Below are 18294 nucleotides of genomic sequence, written 5' to 3'. Positions count from 1 at the left end.
TAGGAGGCACCCTCCTGTTCTCAGTTCTTTACAAAAACAACCCCTCTCAGCTGGTCTTCACACCAACTTCCCAAAAACTGCACTTCTGCCTAGAAAACTTTCCAGTTTTCTACATAATTTGTACAAAGACCCTCAGAGGTCACATAAATGATTTTAACTGGGAAAATGATACACTTTGACTATTCTAAGGCCGAAAATACCCCTGAATTTGTGCCCTTAAGGCATCAAAATGTCGGGTTATTAGTTATATCCTAATTAAGTCCATTATCCTTGGGCTTTCATAGGATATCTAGATTCAATGATCATTTAATGTAAATATTGGGCCCATTAAGAACCCATACTGATGGACTCGGGGGTTCACTATGCTTCATAGTGAATTCGGCTAGGCTGAGACCATATGGGCTTATATAGGGTCATTGTTGGGATTCCACGCCATACAAAGTGAACCAAATGGGCCAACAACTACCTAGGGACGTGAGCTACTTGCTTAATGGGCCTAAAGCCCAAGAATAATTGGACTAATAAAGTGGTCACATGATAGCTTAAGCAGTCATGTGAATTGGGCGAATAAGGGTTTGGATAAGGGTCTAGATCAGCCATTAGGATAAGAGGATAAGCCTTATCCACTTTAAGAGTACAAATCCAAATGAAAATTTGGATTAGGAACCTCCTAATTTGATTAGGAGTGGTGATCCACAAAGCAAAGAAAAGAGGAGATCGAAACCTGCTCCAAATAACTCTACTCTTAGTTCTCTCTCTGTTCTTGCCGCACCAGAAACCCAAATTCGACCTCCAGTTCTTGGACTGATATTGATCAGTTCTGACTTCTAATTTTTGCATGAAAATATCAGAACTAATTTGTGCTCACCTCCCTTGTTCGATCCAAGGTGTTGGATCATAGTTTTATTGAAAATTGTGTTGTTGAACCAGCTCTAATTCAAGATGCGCCATCTTTAGTGGAAGTTAGTTTTGGAACTCTCTTTGGGCGTAAACTACCACTTTGGGAGCTACATTTTTAGAATCCGTATCAGGTATACTTCTCCCTTTCTTTTGGTTTCAAATATGATCCAGTTTCGGTGCAAGAACGATCATAGAAAAATGCAGTTTTTCAAAAACTAGGAATACGATTCCCGGAAGGTTGCAAGAAATTTTTTGAAATTTCACCCAGCCATCTAGCATGGTTCGGCCATCCATATGATGGACTTAACCTTCCTTCAATGGTATCAGAGCCAAAGGTTCAATCTTGAACTAAAATAAACCAGATCTAAAACATAACTGAAATCTGTAGAACTATTATGACCGATTTGCGAAGTTACTAGTTTTCTAAGAAATCAGTTCTTAGATTTTGGGTGATTTGATCTGAAATTAATTTTATTATATTCTGGTATAATTTTAGAATTGTTCTATTATTATTTCTTTGGTTGTTGGGTTGTCTGTGCGATGGAGGTCGAATTCTTTATTGACGCTAAAATCTGAGCACTTGGGAATTATTTATTTGATCATTGGTCTGTAAATAATTATTTTTATTTTTAGAAAAAATGTATTAGGATTTATTCTGATGTAAGTAATAGAAAATTTGGTTTTTTTGTTTTTTTTTTCTTTTACATTGGAAGACATGCTAGAGCGCGCGGAGGAGATGGAAAGATTTTGCAGAAAAACTGCAATATGCGATTAACAATTTTGTTGTAGGTTTGCAGTTCGTTCAGATCAGATTCGGACCATCACACTTGCAGCCCTAGATTTTTTTTTGTGTGTTTGATTGTCAATATTCAGCCGTTAAAATTTCATATCAAATTCTTGAGAATTGTTGCATGTTTTGGACACCAAACACTAGGCCTATTTGACCTAGTTTGGTCGAAACTAGTTGGGCCAAACCAATGGTTCGATGGGGTCTGATCACAGCCCCATGGGTCACGTTTTAGCGGCTCAAAATCGGTTATGGACCAAGGGTTTGATGGCCCATCACATGGACCAATTTGGCCCTCCCTTGAAAACCTAGCTTATGTTAAAGCAACATCAGCCCATTTCAGCATACTTGTTATGTGGGTCAAACTGCTTTTTGCAACTTAGCCCATATACCAAGATGAAATTATTGGATAATTTTGGGCCTTTAATGAGCTGAATGTGTGTTAAATTTAAATTAATTAGGGTTTTACAAGTCTTTTGATTGATAGGATCAATTTGTGGTTGTGTTTGTGCTTGTGATGTGCTGAATGTGATTCGTGCATGGGCCTTAAGTGCTTGGCCCATGTTTAGACGTATGTGGCTCTTTGCGAACATCATGGTTGAATGCACATCATTTTCATGATGCCCATAGATCATTGGATGATCTCCCCCTTTCAATGGGCCCTGATCAGCTTCCTTCTCAAGAGGAACCTCGTGGAACCCTGGCTCGTTTTGGGCCCATTTGAATATGACTTTATGAAAATCAGTGGGAGCCACTTTCGTATGACCTAAATCAGAAATAAGGACTATTTTGCTTGTTCCTTCCAGATTAATATAAGTGCAAGAGATAGGGAATATCATATGATGAATTCTCTAAAGGCCTTCTGTCATTAGCATGAAAATGGGTTGAATTGGTGGGTGGAGATGCACCAAAAAATTGGGTTATCCATTTTGTTGGTCCAGTCGGTGGGATTGCATCATGAGATGATAAGGATATCATGGAACGAGGTGGCAGAGACCTATCTTAAAATGGAACTCTTTCACGGTACCTTGGGGTCCATGATATGACGGGTCAGCGCTTAATAGACAGAAAGGTTTAACCTAAAATGGCAATGAACCTTGTCTGATGGAGGCCAAAGAAAAGCTTATTGAATGGGTGGATACTTGATCATTCACAAAAAGTGGTGGGGTTTTGCAGTTGAAACAATTGGCTCCATGCACTTATGTGATTTCCTGCATTTCCAGGGACATGCACCATGTCCTTGTCACTAAAATAAGAGGGAAATATCAGAGATAAATAAATGGAGATGGAACATAGATAAAAGATCATTATATGTAAGATAACATGAAACAATTTTAGGTCGTGGACTAATATCTGTTGCCTTTTATCAGAAATGGCACACGGACAATTTGCCAAATTGTTGGACGTCAACAAACTTAAGGGACCTAATTATGCTGAATGGTATTGTAACCTTAACCTTGAAGGGATAAGAGATCCATCATATGGATGGCCAAACCCTACAAGAAGGTTGGGCGAAATTTCAAAAGTTTCTCTCTTTCCCACGTGGGAATCACATTCCCTATTTTAGAAAACTGCATTTTCAAAGATCAATCTTGACCCTAAACCAGACCAGATTTGAAACCAAAAGGGAGTGGAGGGTTATACCTGATACGAAGTAATAATAACCTCCAATGAAGGTGTTCACGCCCAAGGAAATATCCAAAGACTACTCCCACTGAATATGACACGGTGCAAGATGAAGCAGAATCAACATGATGGCTCTTCAGCAAGAATCTGATGGAGGGATAGTGAACATGATTTCTGATTACCTTTTCTCCCAAAAGGTAATATCAAGAACCCTTCTTGATCGCTCCCACAATGGAGATCAAATTGGTATGGCGGCAATAGAAGGAGAGAGTGCATCCCCGATCATTCACTTTGTCCAACAAAGGGGTTGATCCTGTCACTATGATCACCCACTCAGATGAATTCTCGGACTGTCCCAACATACCCAGGTTTTGACCCCCTCTAAGGATCTCACTGATTGGCATATCAAAGACATCCCAATCCAACACCTAGTGGAATATCATAATCGAGTCTAGGGGTCAGATGTAACATTCCAGTTTTGCCCATCTATCTCCAAGGTCCAAGGCAATACTGGAATTCTGGTCCGGTTCAGGGTTTCAAGAAAACCCACACTTCATGTACCTCATGTCTCACCTTGGAAGCTGAGACAAGCCATCCCAACCAACTTGGTGGCACATCAGTGTCAGCCTTGGCAGGATAAATCTCCCCAGATCTATCCAACGACTGTGAAGATTCTAAACTAACACGTGTCTCATATGTGTCCAATTTAAGGGTATTACACAGAAACACACCATAATAAAATGAATCAAATATGTACTTTATACATTTACATTAAATGTCATAATGTATATCATTCTGATTGGAGCTAAGGGCATACACTATCTAATAGCTCCCACTTGCACTTAGGTCCAATCGGGTACAAGCCGGAGTTCCAGACTTTCCACGTGTTTCTCAAACACTTTCTGTATCAGTGGATTATTCAATGGATCTGCCACATTCTCTGTTGATGCTACCTTTTAATATCAATCTCCCATAGATCCAGTGTTGTCACACAACAGTGGAATGGGTGATGTGCTGAATTCCAAATTCCAAAATGAACACCTTCATTCATAAGGTAGCCTCACTTACAACAATGTGTTCGGCTTGGGTTGTGGACTGCTATTCTTACTACTCAGGACCCCTGTTTGCTGCTCTTCCACCTAACAGCACATGATCCTATCATGAAGTTATAACCAGATGTAGACATTCTACCATCTGGATCTGACTGGTAGTCGGTATCAGTATACCGCTGGATATGTAATGAACTACCACCGATTACTAGACAAAACTCTTTTGCCCTTCGAAGGTATTTTAGTTTGTTTTTCACAACAGTCTAATGCTTCTGTCCTGGGTTTGATTGGAATCTGCTTACCACACTCACTGCCTGAGAGATGTCAAGGCAAGTGCACAACATGGCATACATGATACTCCCTACGACTGAGGCATAGGGAACGTCCTTCATGCTCTCAATCTCCTCGGGAGTCTTGGGAGACATACCCTTGGAGAGAGTGACTCCATGCCTGAAAGGAACATTTCCTTTCTTGGAGTTCTCCATGTTGTATCTCTTGACTATCTTGTCAATGTAAGCAAATTGGAATAATCCTATTATCCTCTTCAATTTATTTCTATAGATCCGAAGACCCAGTATGTAAGAGGCTTCTCCAAGATCTTTCATGGAGAATTGCTGTGAAAGCCATACTTTCACCCTTGTTAGCATTTCTACATCATTCCCAATGAGTAGAATGTCATCTACATACAAAACCAGGAACGTAATCTTATCCCCACTGGATTTTCTATAAACACAGAGTTCATCCAGATTTTGTTCAAAGTCAAACTTTTTTATGGTAGAGTCAAATTGAATGTTCCAACTCCTAGAAGCTTGCTTAAGTCCATATATGGATCGATTTAATTTACATACCATGTATTCCTAACCTGTAGCTATAAAACCTTATGGTTGCTGCATATAGATATCTTCACTAAGATCTCTATTCAGGAACATAGTTTTGACATCCATTTGCCAAATCTCGTAATCATGGTATGCCGGTATAGCTAGCAGGATCCTAATGGATTTAAGCATGGTCACCGATGAAAATGTTTATTAATAATCGATTCCTTCTTTCTAAGTGTACCCTTTCACCACAAGATGAGCCTTGTAGGTCTCAACCTTACCATTGGGGCCCTTTTTCCTCTTATAGATCCATATGCATCCAATTGCTACCAAGGTCCATACTCCATTGGTCTCCATTGAGTCCATCTCAACTCTTGTGGCATCTACCCACTTCAAGGAATGTATGTCCAACATAGCTTCTGTATAAGTCACAGGATCCTCCTCACTGGTCGTGGCTTCCACCAAGTAACTATCTTGGTCATAGTCGAAACAAACTAGAGGCCTGGAAACCTGGGTAGATCTTCTAGGTTGGCCATTAACTGGAGCTTGTGGGACATCTCCCACTATCCCTGAGCTCTCCTCATCAAGAACAACTTTTTGACGATGATTGTTTAGGATGTAATCATCTTCCAAGAAATGGGCATTTCGGCTATAGAACAACTTCTGTTCTCCTAGGTCATAGAATAAGTAACCCACAGAGCCTTTGGGGTAGCCTATGAATAGGCAACGGCTGGTCTTGGATTCCAATTTGTCCGCACTCATTCTTTTAACATGTACCGGACAACTCCACATCTTTAAGTGTCTCACACTTGGTTTCTTACCTGTCCAAAGCTCATAGGGAATCTTCAGAACTGATTTGGTTGGAACCCGATTTAGCAAGTATATCGCAGTTTCTAGGGCGTAACCCCAAAAGGATATGGGTAACTCTAAGTGTACGAGAAGTGATTGGACCATATCCAATAAAGTCTGGTTCCTCCTTTCTGACACACTATTTAGTTGTGGTGTAGCAAGAGGAGCTAGTTGTGATACTATCCCATTGTCCTTTAAGTAGTCCCTGAATTTGTTAGAGAGATATTCGCCACCTCGATCCGATCGAAGGGTCTTAATTTATCTCCCTAATTGCTTCTCGACCTCTTGTTTGAACTCTCTGAACTTTTCAAAAGATTCATTCTTGTGTCTCATTAGGTACACGTAACCATACCATGAGTAATCATCAGTAAATGTTATGAAATAAACGTGTTTTTTCTCTCCCTAACTGCTTATCGACCTTTTGCCTGAACTCTCTGAACTTTTCAAATGATTCAGACTTGTGTCTCATTAGGTACACGTAACCATACCGTGAGTAATCATCAGTAAATGTTATGAAATAAATGTGTTGGTTACGTGTCCTTACACTCATGGGACCACATACATTAGTATGTATAAGGTCAAGCGTGGCTGTACATCTTTCAGGATTACCGTTAAATGGGCGTTTCGTCATCTTACCCTGAAGGCAAGGTTTATAGATTGGAAGATCTTCTACAGTTAGAAAATCCAAAGGACCGTCCTTTATCAACCTTGTGATACGATCTATGTTGATGTGGCCAAGTCGGTAATGCCACATGCACGTGGGATTAATTGTATCATGGGTTCTTTTCTTGGGGATATCATCCGATGTAGTTTCGGTTATGTTAGTTTCTAGAGAAGGATGGAGAACATAGATACCATTCTCAAGTTCTCCGTATGCGAGGAATTTGTTATTTCTTTTGATAGTAATCATATTACTAAAGAGAACAAAATATCCATCCGCACACATTTTTGAAACAGAAATCAAATTTCTTCTCAAATGAGGTACATAAAGATAATCTTTCAGTACAATAATTCATTCTCTAAAAATTAACTCTACAGTTCCTATGGCTGTAGCTGCAACACTTGCAGAAATCCCCAAGTAAAGATTCACATTTCCGTCACTCAGTCTTCTGCTTGTCCTGAACCCCTATAGTGAGTTACACGCATGAGTTGAATCCCCAAAGTCAATACAACGGGAAGCAGAAGTTACCAACAAATTGGTTTTTATGACAAAGGATTTGAAATTACCTTGTTTCTTGGACTCCAGGTACTGAGGATAGTTCATCTTTCAATGGCCGGCCTGCTTGCAGAAGTGACAACAAGAATGGTCTTTCCTCTACTTTTGGACTTAGTAGCTTTTTCAGAGGATTTTTCTTTGCCTTCCTCTTCTTCTTGCCCGATTTACCAGCTTCAACAATCATGGCAATGGGCTCATCCTTCTTGATCAGTTCCTCGGCCCTCTACAACATATTGTTGAGTTCCTGGATGCTAACATTTAGCTTATTCATATTATAGTTCATGATGAATTGATTGAAGGAAGGAGGCAAAGAATTTAGTCATGAACCTGTTGGTTCTCGGACATCTGCATGGTCATTAATTATTTCAAGACCTTTTGTCGAGTAGAATGATTATATTCTTCATACATCATCCTCAGACTATCTAGGATATCATTGGACAATTCAATATGATCGAACTATCACTGTACCGGATTGTCTAAGGATGCTATGATGTAGCAGCGGGCAAGGTAATTTTTCTTTTCCCATTCCTAGTAGTCCCTCCTATGGGCCTCAGAAGACTTATCTCCCAAACGTTCTGGGGCAGGGTTTTTAGCAACTTTGTCCAACTTTTTAGATGTCAGGACCAACATAAGGTTACGATACCAGTCATCGTAGTTTGGACCCTTAAGTTCGTTGTCATCCAACAATTTTGCAAATTGTCTGTTTGTAATTTCTGATAAAAAGCAAATATTATTCCACAACCTTATTTGATTCATGTTATCTACATAGATATGGCTTTTAATCTATGTTCCATTCCCATTTGTTCATCTCTGAGATTTCCCTCATATCTCAGTGATGGAGACTACAAATTATATCTCTGAAAATGTGGAAAATCACATAGGGTGCATGGAACCAACTATTTCGACTGCATAACCCCACCACCTTTCTGTGAATGATCATATCCATTAATCTTATGAGTTTTCCCTTTGGCCTCTATCAGACAAGGTTCATTGCCATTTTAGGTTAAATCTTTCTGTCCAGTGAGTGCTCACCAATCATATTCGTGAACGCCAAGGTATTATGAGAGAGTCTTTCATTTTAGGATAAGCCTCTCCCACACCGGTCTATGACGCTCCTATCATCTTATGAAACATTCCAACAAATCCAGTAGCAAATGGATAGGCCAATTTTATGGTGTGTTTCCTCATTACTGAAGGACCCATCTTCATGCAAATGATGGAAGGCCTTTAGAGAGTTCATCATATGAATCTCCCTATCACCTGCACTCATATTTCAGTAGAGGGAATGAAATGTTACGTCCTAGTTTAATTTAGGTCAAACTAAAGTGGCTCCCACTGATTTTCATAAAGACAGATTTAGGTAGGCCCTCAACGGCTAGGGATCCGCACGGTTCCTCTTGGGGAGGATGCTGGTGTGGGGCCCAAAAGAAAGGGAGATCATCCAATGATCTTAAGGAAACCATGGCAATGATGTGCATTCAACAATGGTGTGCACAAGAGCTACTATCGTGTCAGCATGGGCCAAGTACTTATGGCCCATGAACATTGCACATCACACTTCCATACATCACATGCATGAAAAACATAATTGATCCAATAAATTAATATCTGTAAAACTCATAATTAAAGCCCATAATTATTCATAATATTACTGATTAATATTATTTAGGTATATGGACTGAATTGCAAAGAGCAGTTCGGCCCATATAGCTTTTGTGCAGTTAATGAGCTAAAGTAGTTTTAACACATTAAAATTGGGTTTTACAGGTGTGGGGTGAATTGCATCTTGCAATTAAGCATCAACTCCTGGACCCAAGAGTGATAAATTAGGGTTGAGAACAGCCCCCATCGAACCACAGATTCGATCTAATCTGGTTCGAATGGGTCTAGGGTTTGATCTTTAATTCAAGATTTTGATATGAAATTAAATTACTGATGCAAGAGATTCAAGAATTAGAAAGGGGGGATTGTTTGTAGGTCTGCTACCCTACAAAACAGAGGTTAGTACGCAGCTTGCAGTTTCCAAAACTACAAATCATAGATGAGCGAACCCTAATATGCGAAAACCTCCTACTTGTGCCTTCTTCTTCAACTTTGAATGAAATAAAATAGAAAACCTAATTTCTATTAATATTACATCAAATTGAATTCCTATACATTCTGTCTAAATTATAAAAAAATATTTACAGATCAAGAATATAAAAGAACAGGAAAAATGGAGATTTTCTGCACCATAAAAAGATTTCGGTCTCCATCGTACGAACAACCCAAAAATCAAGAAAATTTTAAAGAACAATTCTAAATATAATTCAAATTTATAAAATTTAAATTTAGATCAATCACCCAAAAATCTAGGAACAAATTTCCCAGAAATCGCTAATCTGTGCAAATCGGGTAGAACGCCTTTTGCCCATTTGCGCAGTTCCAGATCTGGTTAATTTCAGTTCAAGATTTGAACTTGGCTCTGATACCACTGAAGGGATGAGAGATGCATCATATGGATGGCCGAACTTTGCAGGAAAGTTGGGCAAAATTTCAAAAATTTCTCTCTCTCTCACGTGGGAATCGCATTGCCTATTTTAGAAAACTACATTTTCAAGGATCAATCTTGAACCTAAACCAGACCAGATCTGAAACCAAAAGGGAGTGGAGGGTTATACCTGATACGAAGTAACAATAACCTCCAATGAAGGGGTTCACGCCCAAGGAAAGATCCAAAGACTGCTCCTACTGAAGATGATACGGTGCAAGATGAAGTAGAATCAGTAGGATGGCTCTTCAGCAAGAACCTGATTCTTCAGCAAGAATTTGATGAAGGGACAGTGAGTACGACTTCTGATTACCTTTTCTTCCAAAAGGTAATATCAAGAACTCTTCTTGATCGCTCCCACTGTGGAGATCGAACTAGTATGGTGGAAATAGCAAGAGAAAGCAAGAGCAGAAGACAGAAGCAATCAAATTGTATGTTGTCCTCCCTCTTAAATCAGTAGACTGATGGATGAACTGGAGGTTCACCCTGCTCCCCTATTTATAGCCTTAAAGAGAGGTTCTCCTAATTCCATTAGGAGTTTCCTAATCCAAATCTTGTATTTGGATCTGGACTATCTTTAAGAGATAAGGATAATCCCTTATCTTATCTGTAGATAAAGATCAGCCCTCATAATCTAATTAGGAGTTTCTTGATCCAAATCTCTATTTGGATCTGGACTCTCTAAGTGGATAAGGATAATCCCTTATCCTATCTGCTGATCTAAATCCTAGAACCGCCCCTCTTTAATTAATCTTATTAAGCCAGTTCAAATTAGGCTTTAGGCCCATTAAATCTATGTGCTCTCTTATCCTCCAAACTACTGCCCAGTTGGATATCCTTGTATTGCATGGGACCCAAACATTGGTCTACACATCAGCCACATGGGTTCAATCCAGCCTCTGTTACAAGGCCTGGCTGAATTCACTATAGGAGATAATGAACCCCTGAGTCTATCACCATGGGCTCTTAATGGGCCCAATATTTACACTAAATGGTCCTTAGGTCAAGCCACCTTATAAAAACAAAAGGACTGTGGGCAGATGCAAGATTAGCCCATTAGGGATTACCCTCAATGGTCTTACACTTAACCTCTCAGCCCATAATGATCAAACACTGCCCGACAAGAGAGGACCTTTTCCTCGACTACAAGGTACAGTGTTGCACTCTCTACTCACATGGATCCTGAGAATTAAAATCTTTTGCAAACATTTTGAAACCATAATATATATATGTATATCTCTATATAAATATATTTTAAAAAACAAATTTTAATGGTTGAAATTGACTGCCGGTAGTTTTGGTTTCCATCAGAAAGAGTGCATCCCCAATCATTCACTTTGTCCGACAAAGGGGCTGATCCTGTCACTATGATCACCCACTCAAATGAATTCTCAGGTTGTCCCAACATACCCAGGTTTTGACCCCCTCTAAGGATCTCACTGATTGGCATATCAAAGACAGTCCAATCCAACACCCGGTGCAGTATCATAATCGAGTCTAGGGGTCAGGTGTAACATTCTAGTTTTGCCCATCTATCTCCAAGGTCCAAGGCAATACTGGAATTCTGGTCCGGTTTAGGGTTTCAAGAAAACCCACACTGCATGTACCTCAGGTCTCACCCTGGCACCTGAGACAAGCCACCCCAACCAACTTGGCAACACATCAGTGTCAGTCTTTGCAAGATAAATCTCCCAAGATCTATCCAATGACTATGAAGATTCTAAACTAACACGAGTCTCATATGTGTCCAGTTTAAGGGTATTACACAGAAACACACCATAATAACATGAATCAAATATGTACTTTATTCATTTACATTAAATGTCATAATGTATATCATTCTGATTGGAGCTAAGGACATACACTATCTAACAAATCTAGTCCTCATGTCTGAGAATTTGGACAAGGTTGCAAAGAACCCAGCTTCGGATGTCTGGGTGACGGGGCTTCTGAAGCATGTAGGAGGGAATATTAGGAATGGGAGGAAAATAACTCTCTTGCTCAATGTTACGTTGTAGCATTTTTAGACAACACAACCCAGAGACAATTCGATAAGATCAAAGTTTGCAAAGGCATTCTAGATAGTCTAAGGGCTATTTATGAAGAGTAGAATCATTCTATCAGACAAAAGGTCCTTAAGTTGTTGATGACCACAAGGATGACCGAGAGCTATCCGGTCCATCACCATGCCATGCGAATGTTGGGGTATATAATTGAACTAGAGGCTCTTGGATCCTAGCTCGATGATGACACTGAAACTGATGCCATCCTAAACTCTCTACCTCCCTCCTTCAATTAATTTGTAATGAATTACAACATGAACAAGCTAAATGTTAGCCTTCAGGAACTCAGCAATATGTCGCAAAGGGCTGAAAAACTGATTAATAAGGACAAGCCGATAGCCATGCTTGTTGAATGTGGCAAACTTGGCAAAAAGAAAGAGGAAGGGCAAGAAGAGACCTCAAAAGAAAGCAGGCAAGCCAAAAAGGCAAAAGAAAGACAAATCATTAGATGAGTATCACTTTTGCAAATAGACCAGACACTAGAGGAGGAACTATCCTCAATATCTGGAATCCAAGAACAAAGAAGGGGTTCAAGGAAAGTAGAAGGCTGAATGATGATGAGGTGGTGCTCTTCTTGGGGACTTCTGCAATAGTTGCAGCTACTGCTATAGGAATAGTAGATTTAATTTTCAGATAAGGAATTGTAACACTTAAAAACGTCTTTATGTTCCGTTACTTAGAAGAAATTTGATTTTAGTTTCAAAATTGTGTAAGGATGGTTATTATGTTTTATTTAGTGATAAGATTACTATTAAATTGAATAACAAATTTCTTACCTATGGAGAACTTGAGAATGGTCTCTATGTCATCCGTCCTCTGCAAACAAACATAACTGAAACTATGTCAAAAATTATCCCCAAGAAAAGAACACATGATATGGTTAATCCCACATGCTTGTGGCATTATCGACTTGGCCATATCAATATAGATCGTATCACAAGATTGGTAAAGGATGATCCTTTGGATTTTTTAATTATAGAATGTCTTCCAACTTGTGAGTCTTACCTTTAGGGTAAGATGACTAAACGCCATTTACGGGAAAGCCTAAAAGATCTACAGGCACACTTGAGTTGATATATATTGATGTATGTGGTCCTATGAATATTAGGACACAAAACCGGCATTGTTATTTCATAACTTTTACCGATGACTATTCTCGGTATGGTTATGTGTACCTAATGAGACATAAGTTTGAATCGTTTGAAAAGTTCAAAGAGTTTAAACAAGAAGTCGTGAAACAGTTGGGGAGACACATCAAAACCCTTCGATCAGATTGAGGAGTGAATATCTATCCGACGAATTCAATGACTACCTAAAGGACAACAGGATTATATCACAGTTGTCTCCTCCTGCTACACCATAATTAAATGGTGTGTCAGAGAGGAGAAACCAGACTCTATTAGATATGTTCTGATCACTTCTCGTCCATTTAGAACTATCTATATCCTTTTGGGGACATGCATTGGAGACTACAATATACGTGTTGAATCAGGTTTTGACCAAATCCATTCCTAAGATTCTATATGAGCTATGAACTAGTAAGAAACCAATTGTAAGACACTTGAAGATTTTGGGGTTTTCTAGAACATGTTAAAAGAACAAGTGTAGACAAATTGGAATACAAGACCAGTCGTTGCCTATTTATAAGCTACCTTAAGGGCACTATAGGATACATTTTCTATGACCCAAGAGAGAAAAAATTGTTTTGTAGTCAAAATGCCTACTTCTTGGAGGAAGATTACATCTTCTATGATTATCGTCAAGAAATTGTTCTTGATGAGGAGAGCTCAGGAGTAGTGGGAGATGTTTTACAGGTTCCAGATAATGCCCAACTTAGAAGTTCTACCCAGGTTTCTAGACCTCCAATTCGTTACGGCTATGATCAAGAAAGTTACTTGATAGAAGCCACGATCAATGAGGAAAATCTCATGACTTATGCAGAAACTATGTTGGACATAAATTCCTTAAAATGGGTAGATGCCATGAAAGTCACAATGGACTCAATGAAAACCAACAGATTATGGACTCTCATAGATCCACCCCCTAGGGTGAAAGCAATTAGTTGCAAATGGATCTACAAGAGAAAAAAGGGCCATGATGGAAAAGTTGAGACCTATAAAGCTCGTCTTGTAGCAAAAGGGTACACTTAGAAAGAGGGAGTCAATTATGAGGAAACCTTTTCGCCTGTAGCCATGCTTAAATCCATACAGATCCTGCTAGCTGTAGCGACACACTATGATTATGAGATTTGACATATGGATGTCAAAACCGCATTCCTAAATGAAGATCTTACTAAAGATATTTATATGCCACAGCCGCAAGGTTTCATTGCATTTGGTCAAGAAGATATAGTGTGCAAACTAAACATATCCATTTATGGATTAAAGCAAGCTTCCAAAAGTTGGAACATCCGATTTGACTCTATGGTCAAATAGTTTGACTTTAAGCAAAATCCGGATGAACCATGTGTTTACAGAAAATCAGTGGAGATAAAGTTGCGTTCCTTGTTTTGTATGTAGACGACATTCTATTCATCGGGAATGATGTAGGAATGTTGACTACAGTGAAGGTATGGCTTTCGCATCAATTCTCCATGAAAGATCTTGGAGAAGCCTCCTACATCATGGGACTTTGACTCTGTAGAGATAGATCGAAGAGGACAATTGAATTATCCCAATCTACTTACATTGACAATATTTTAAACAAGTACAACATGGAGAACTCCAAGAAGGGATTTGTCCATTTCAAACATGGAATCATTCTCTCTAAGGGTATGTCTCCCAAGGCTCCTGAGAAGATTGAGGGCATGAGAGAGGTTCCTTATGCCTCTGCCGAATGGAGCATCATGTATGTCATGTTGTGCATTCGGCCAAACATTGCTCAAGCTATGAGTGTCGTAAATAGATACCAGTCAAACCCAGGACAGGAGCACTGGATTGCCGTGAAAAACATACGCAAATACCTTCGGAGGACAAAAGAGTTTTGTCTTGTCTTTGATGGTAGTTCACTACAAATCGTCAAGTATACTGATGTCAGTTTCCAGCCAGACGCAGATGATAAAACATCTACATCTGGTTACATCTTCTCGATGGGGTCCTATGTAGTAAGAAAAATAGTCCATGACTGAGGCCAAGCACATTGCCGTAAGTAAGGCTGCCTAATGGATGAAGTTGTTCATCTTGGATTTTAGAATCCTACCATATCACACACTCCATTGTTGTGTGACAACACCAGATTTATGGGAGATTGTTGGTAGGGAACGTCTAGATTCAGAATGTATCATCAGCGGAGAATGTGGTAGACGCATTGACTAAGCCACTGACACAGAAAGTGTTTGAACAACACATGGAGAGTATGACAATAAGGCTTGTACCAGATTGGACCTAAGTGCAAGTGGGAGCTGTTAGACAGTGTATGCCCTTAGCTCCAATCAGATTGATATATTGATTCATATATCGTAAATGAACAAAAGTACATAATTGTTTCATGTTAAAATTGGCGTGTTTCTATATAATTACCCTTAAATTGGGCACTTATGAGACTTGTGTTAGTTTACAATGTTCTCAGTCGTTGGATAGACTTGGGGAAGTTTATCCTGACAAGGCTAACACTGATGTGCTACCAAGATGATTGGGGCAGCTTGTTTCAATTGCCAGGGTTGGACCCCAAGCACGTGTAGTGTGTTTATTTGAAACACTAAACTCGAACCAATTTCTAGTTATGCCATGGACCTTGGAGATTGGTGGGCAAAACTAGAAATTTACACCTGACACCTAGACTCGATTATGGTACTACACTAAGTGTTAGATCGAGCTGTCTTGATATTCCAATCATTGAGATCCTTTGGGGGTCAAAACTTGGGTATGTTGGGGCATTCTAAGAATTCACTCGAGTGGGTGATCATAGTGACAAGATCAGCCCCTTTGTCGGACAAAGTGAATGATCAAGACTACACTCTTTCTGATGAAAACAAAAACTGCTAGCAGTCGATTATGTTTTGCAAATGATTTTAATATATATTATGTTTTAAGAAAAAATTTTGCAAAATGTTTTAATTCTCGGGACCCATTCGAGCAGAGAGTGTGACACTACAACTTGCAACTCGGGGAGAGGTCCTTCCCTATCGGATAGTGTTTGATCATTAAGGGCTGAGAGGTTAAGTGTAAGAGACCATTTAAGGTTATTTACCTGATGGTTTATATCCTACTTAAGTCCATTATCAATGGGCTTTCATAGGATGGTTGGACTCAATGATCATTTAATGTAAATGTTGGGCCCATTAAGAGCCCATATTGATGGACTCAGAGGCTCACTATGTTTTACAATGAATTCGACCAGGCCTTTTCACAAAGGCTAGGCCGAACCCATGTGGGTTTATGTAAGGTCATTGTTGGGGTTTCACAACATACAAAGTGAACCAAATGGGCCAGCAACTACCTAGAGACATGAGCCACTTGCTTAATGGGCCTAAAGCCCAAGATTAATTGGATTAATCAAGTGGTCACATGACTGCTTGTGACGGGCGAATATGGGTATGGATAAGGGTCTAGAACAGCCATTAGGATAAGAGGATAAGTCTTATCCACTTTAAGAGTCCAAATCCAAATAAAGATTTGGAATAGTAACATCTTTACTTGATTAGGAGTGGTGATCCTTAAGGCTAAGAAAAGAGGAGATCGAAATCTACTCTAGATAACTCTGCTCTTAGTTCTCTCTCTTTGTTCTTGCCACCCTAGAAACCTAAATTCGACTTCTAGTTCTTGGACTGATATTGATCAGTTTTGACTTCTGGTTTTTGCAAGAAAATATCACAACCAATTCGTGCTCACCTCCCTTGTTCGATCCAAGGTGTTAGATCACAGTTTTATTGAAAAATGTATTGTTGAACTGGCTTCAATTCAAGTTGCACCATTTTTAGTGGAAGTTGGTTTTGAAACTCTCTTTTGGCATGAACTATCACTTTGGGAGCTACATTTGTGGAATCCGTATCAAGTATATTTCTCAATTTCTTTTGGTTTCAAATTTGATCCAGTTTCAATGCAAGAACGATCTTAGAAAAATGCACTTTTTCTAAAATTGGGAATACAATTCCCGGAAGGTTGCAAGAAAATTTCGCCCAGCCATATAGCATGGTTCGACCATCCATATGATGGATTTAACCTTCCTTCAAACAACACTAAATAGTTAGTGCAACCATTGCTTAGGGAATGAGAATGAAGGCTTTTCCTTCATCTATATAAAGGCTTATTTAGTAGGACAATTATCATACTTGAATTGATTCATTTGTTAACACATTTGTTGACACATTTCAATTCATAAATATTTATTTATTTGTTAAAATAAAACTTTAAAACTTTTATATTTTATATAAAATAACAAACATTTAATATAAAATAAAATATTCTTGTATATATAATATATAAAATATATTATAACATATATACTTATTTTTTTATTATATATAAAAATAAGTATATTGTGCGTTGGGCCAAGCTTGAAGTATTAGGCCCAAGCTCGGTTTGAATTTTTCAAGCTTGATATGGGCCTGGGCCTACACACAAAATTCTGGGCCCAGACCCAGAAATTTGTGGGTTGGGTCTAGCCAAGAATGATCACCCTTACATGTAAGAGAGAAGGGAAGAGAAATGAAAATAAGAGAACATAGAGGGCGAGAAAGAAAAAGGGGTGGCATTGAGCTATTTATTTTAATTCTTTTGGGCTAGAAAGTGAGAATACAAATAAAAAAATTCCATTCATTTTTAATTTTCAAGCATTAAATTTTATTATAAACAATTTATCGTTTCGAGTTAATGGTTATCCATTGGGCAACCATAACTCAACCCACCCAAACCATTAAATTTTTCTTTCCTGGGTTCTGCTAATGACCCAAATTAAATGGATACAACCTAACCCATCAATTAATAGTTGAGTTGGGTGGGTTAGTGGGTTGGGTTGATAAATTGCCACCTGTAGTTTTAATAGGTGGTAAAATAAGAGAAAATAGATTGAGATGATTTGGTCCCTTTTTTTGGTTGACAATTTGAAAATGATTTGATCATGTGAATAGAAAATCATTTACAACAGCTATTAGATGAAAGAATCTATTACAAGTTCAAGGGGCTAGAAGAATCTGAGGCAAACTAACAAAATTCAGGTAAATGTAATAAGAAATTATTTGAATATCCATAGTTTAACAATGGAGATGGCACTAAACAGAACAGAATGACAAAGCAGGATTCATGTAGCTGACCCGTATAGTGATATAGATAAAGGCTTAGATGATTATGAACTCTTGAGGCTTTTTATTAGGGCCGGGTAAAAATAACATTATATATGAGATTTCTTTCATTTATTTTGTTGTTATAGTGGATTTCAAAACACCATGGCCTTGGTTCATGCACAACAAAAAAATGTTGTTATCCATTTTACAAAATTGCTCAGTTTGGAAGGAGTACA

Source organism: Nelumbo lutea, chromosome 1, assembly GCF_056320005.1.
Source record: "Nelumbo lutea isolate HS-2025 chromosome 1, American lotus-T2T, whole genome shotgun sequence".
Classification (NCBI taxonomy): domain Eukaryota; kingdom Viridiplantae; phylum Streptophyta; class Magnoliopsida; order Proteales; family Nelumbonaceae; genus Nelumbo; species Nelumbo lutea.
Note: the sequence above shows the minus strand (reverse complement) of the source record.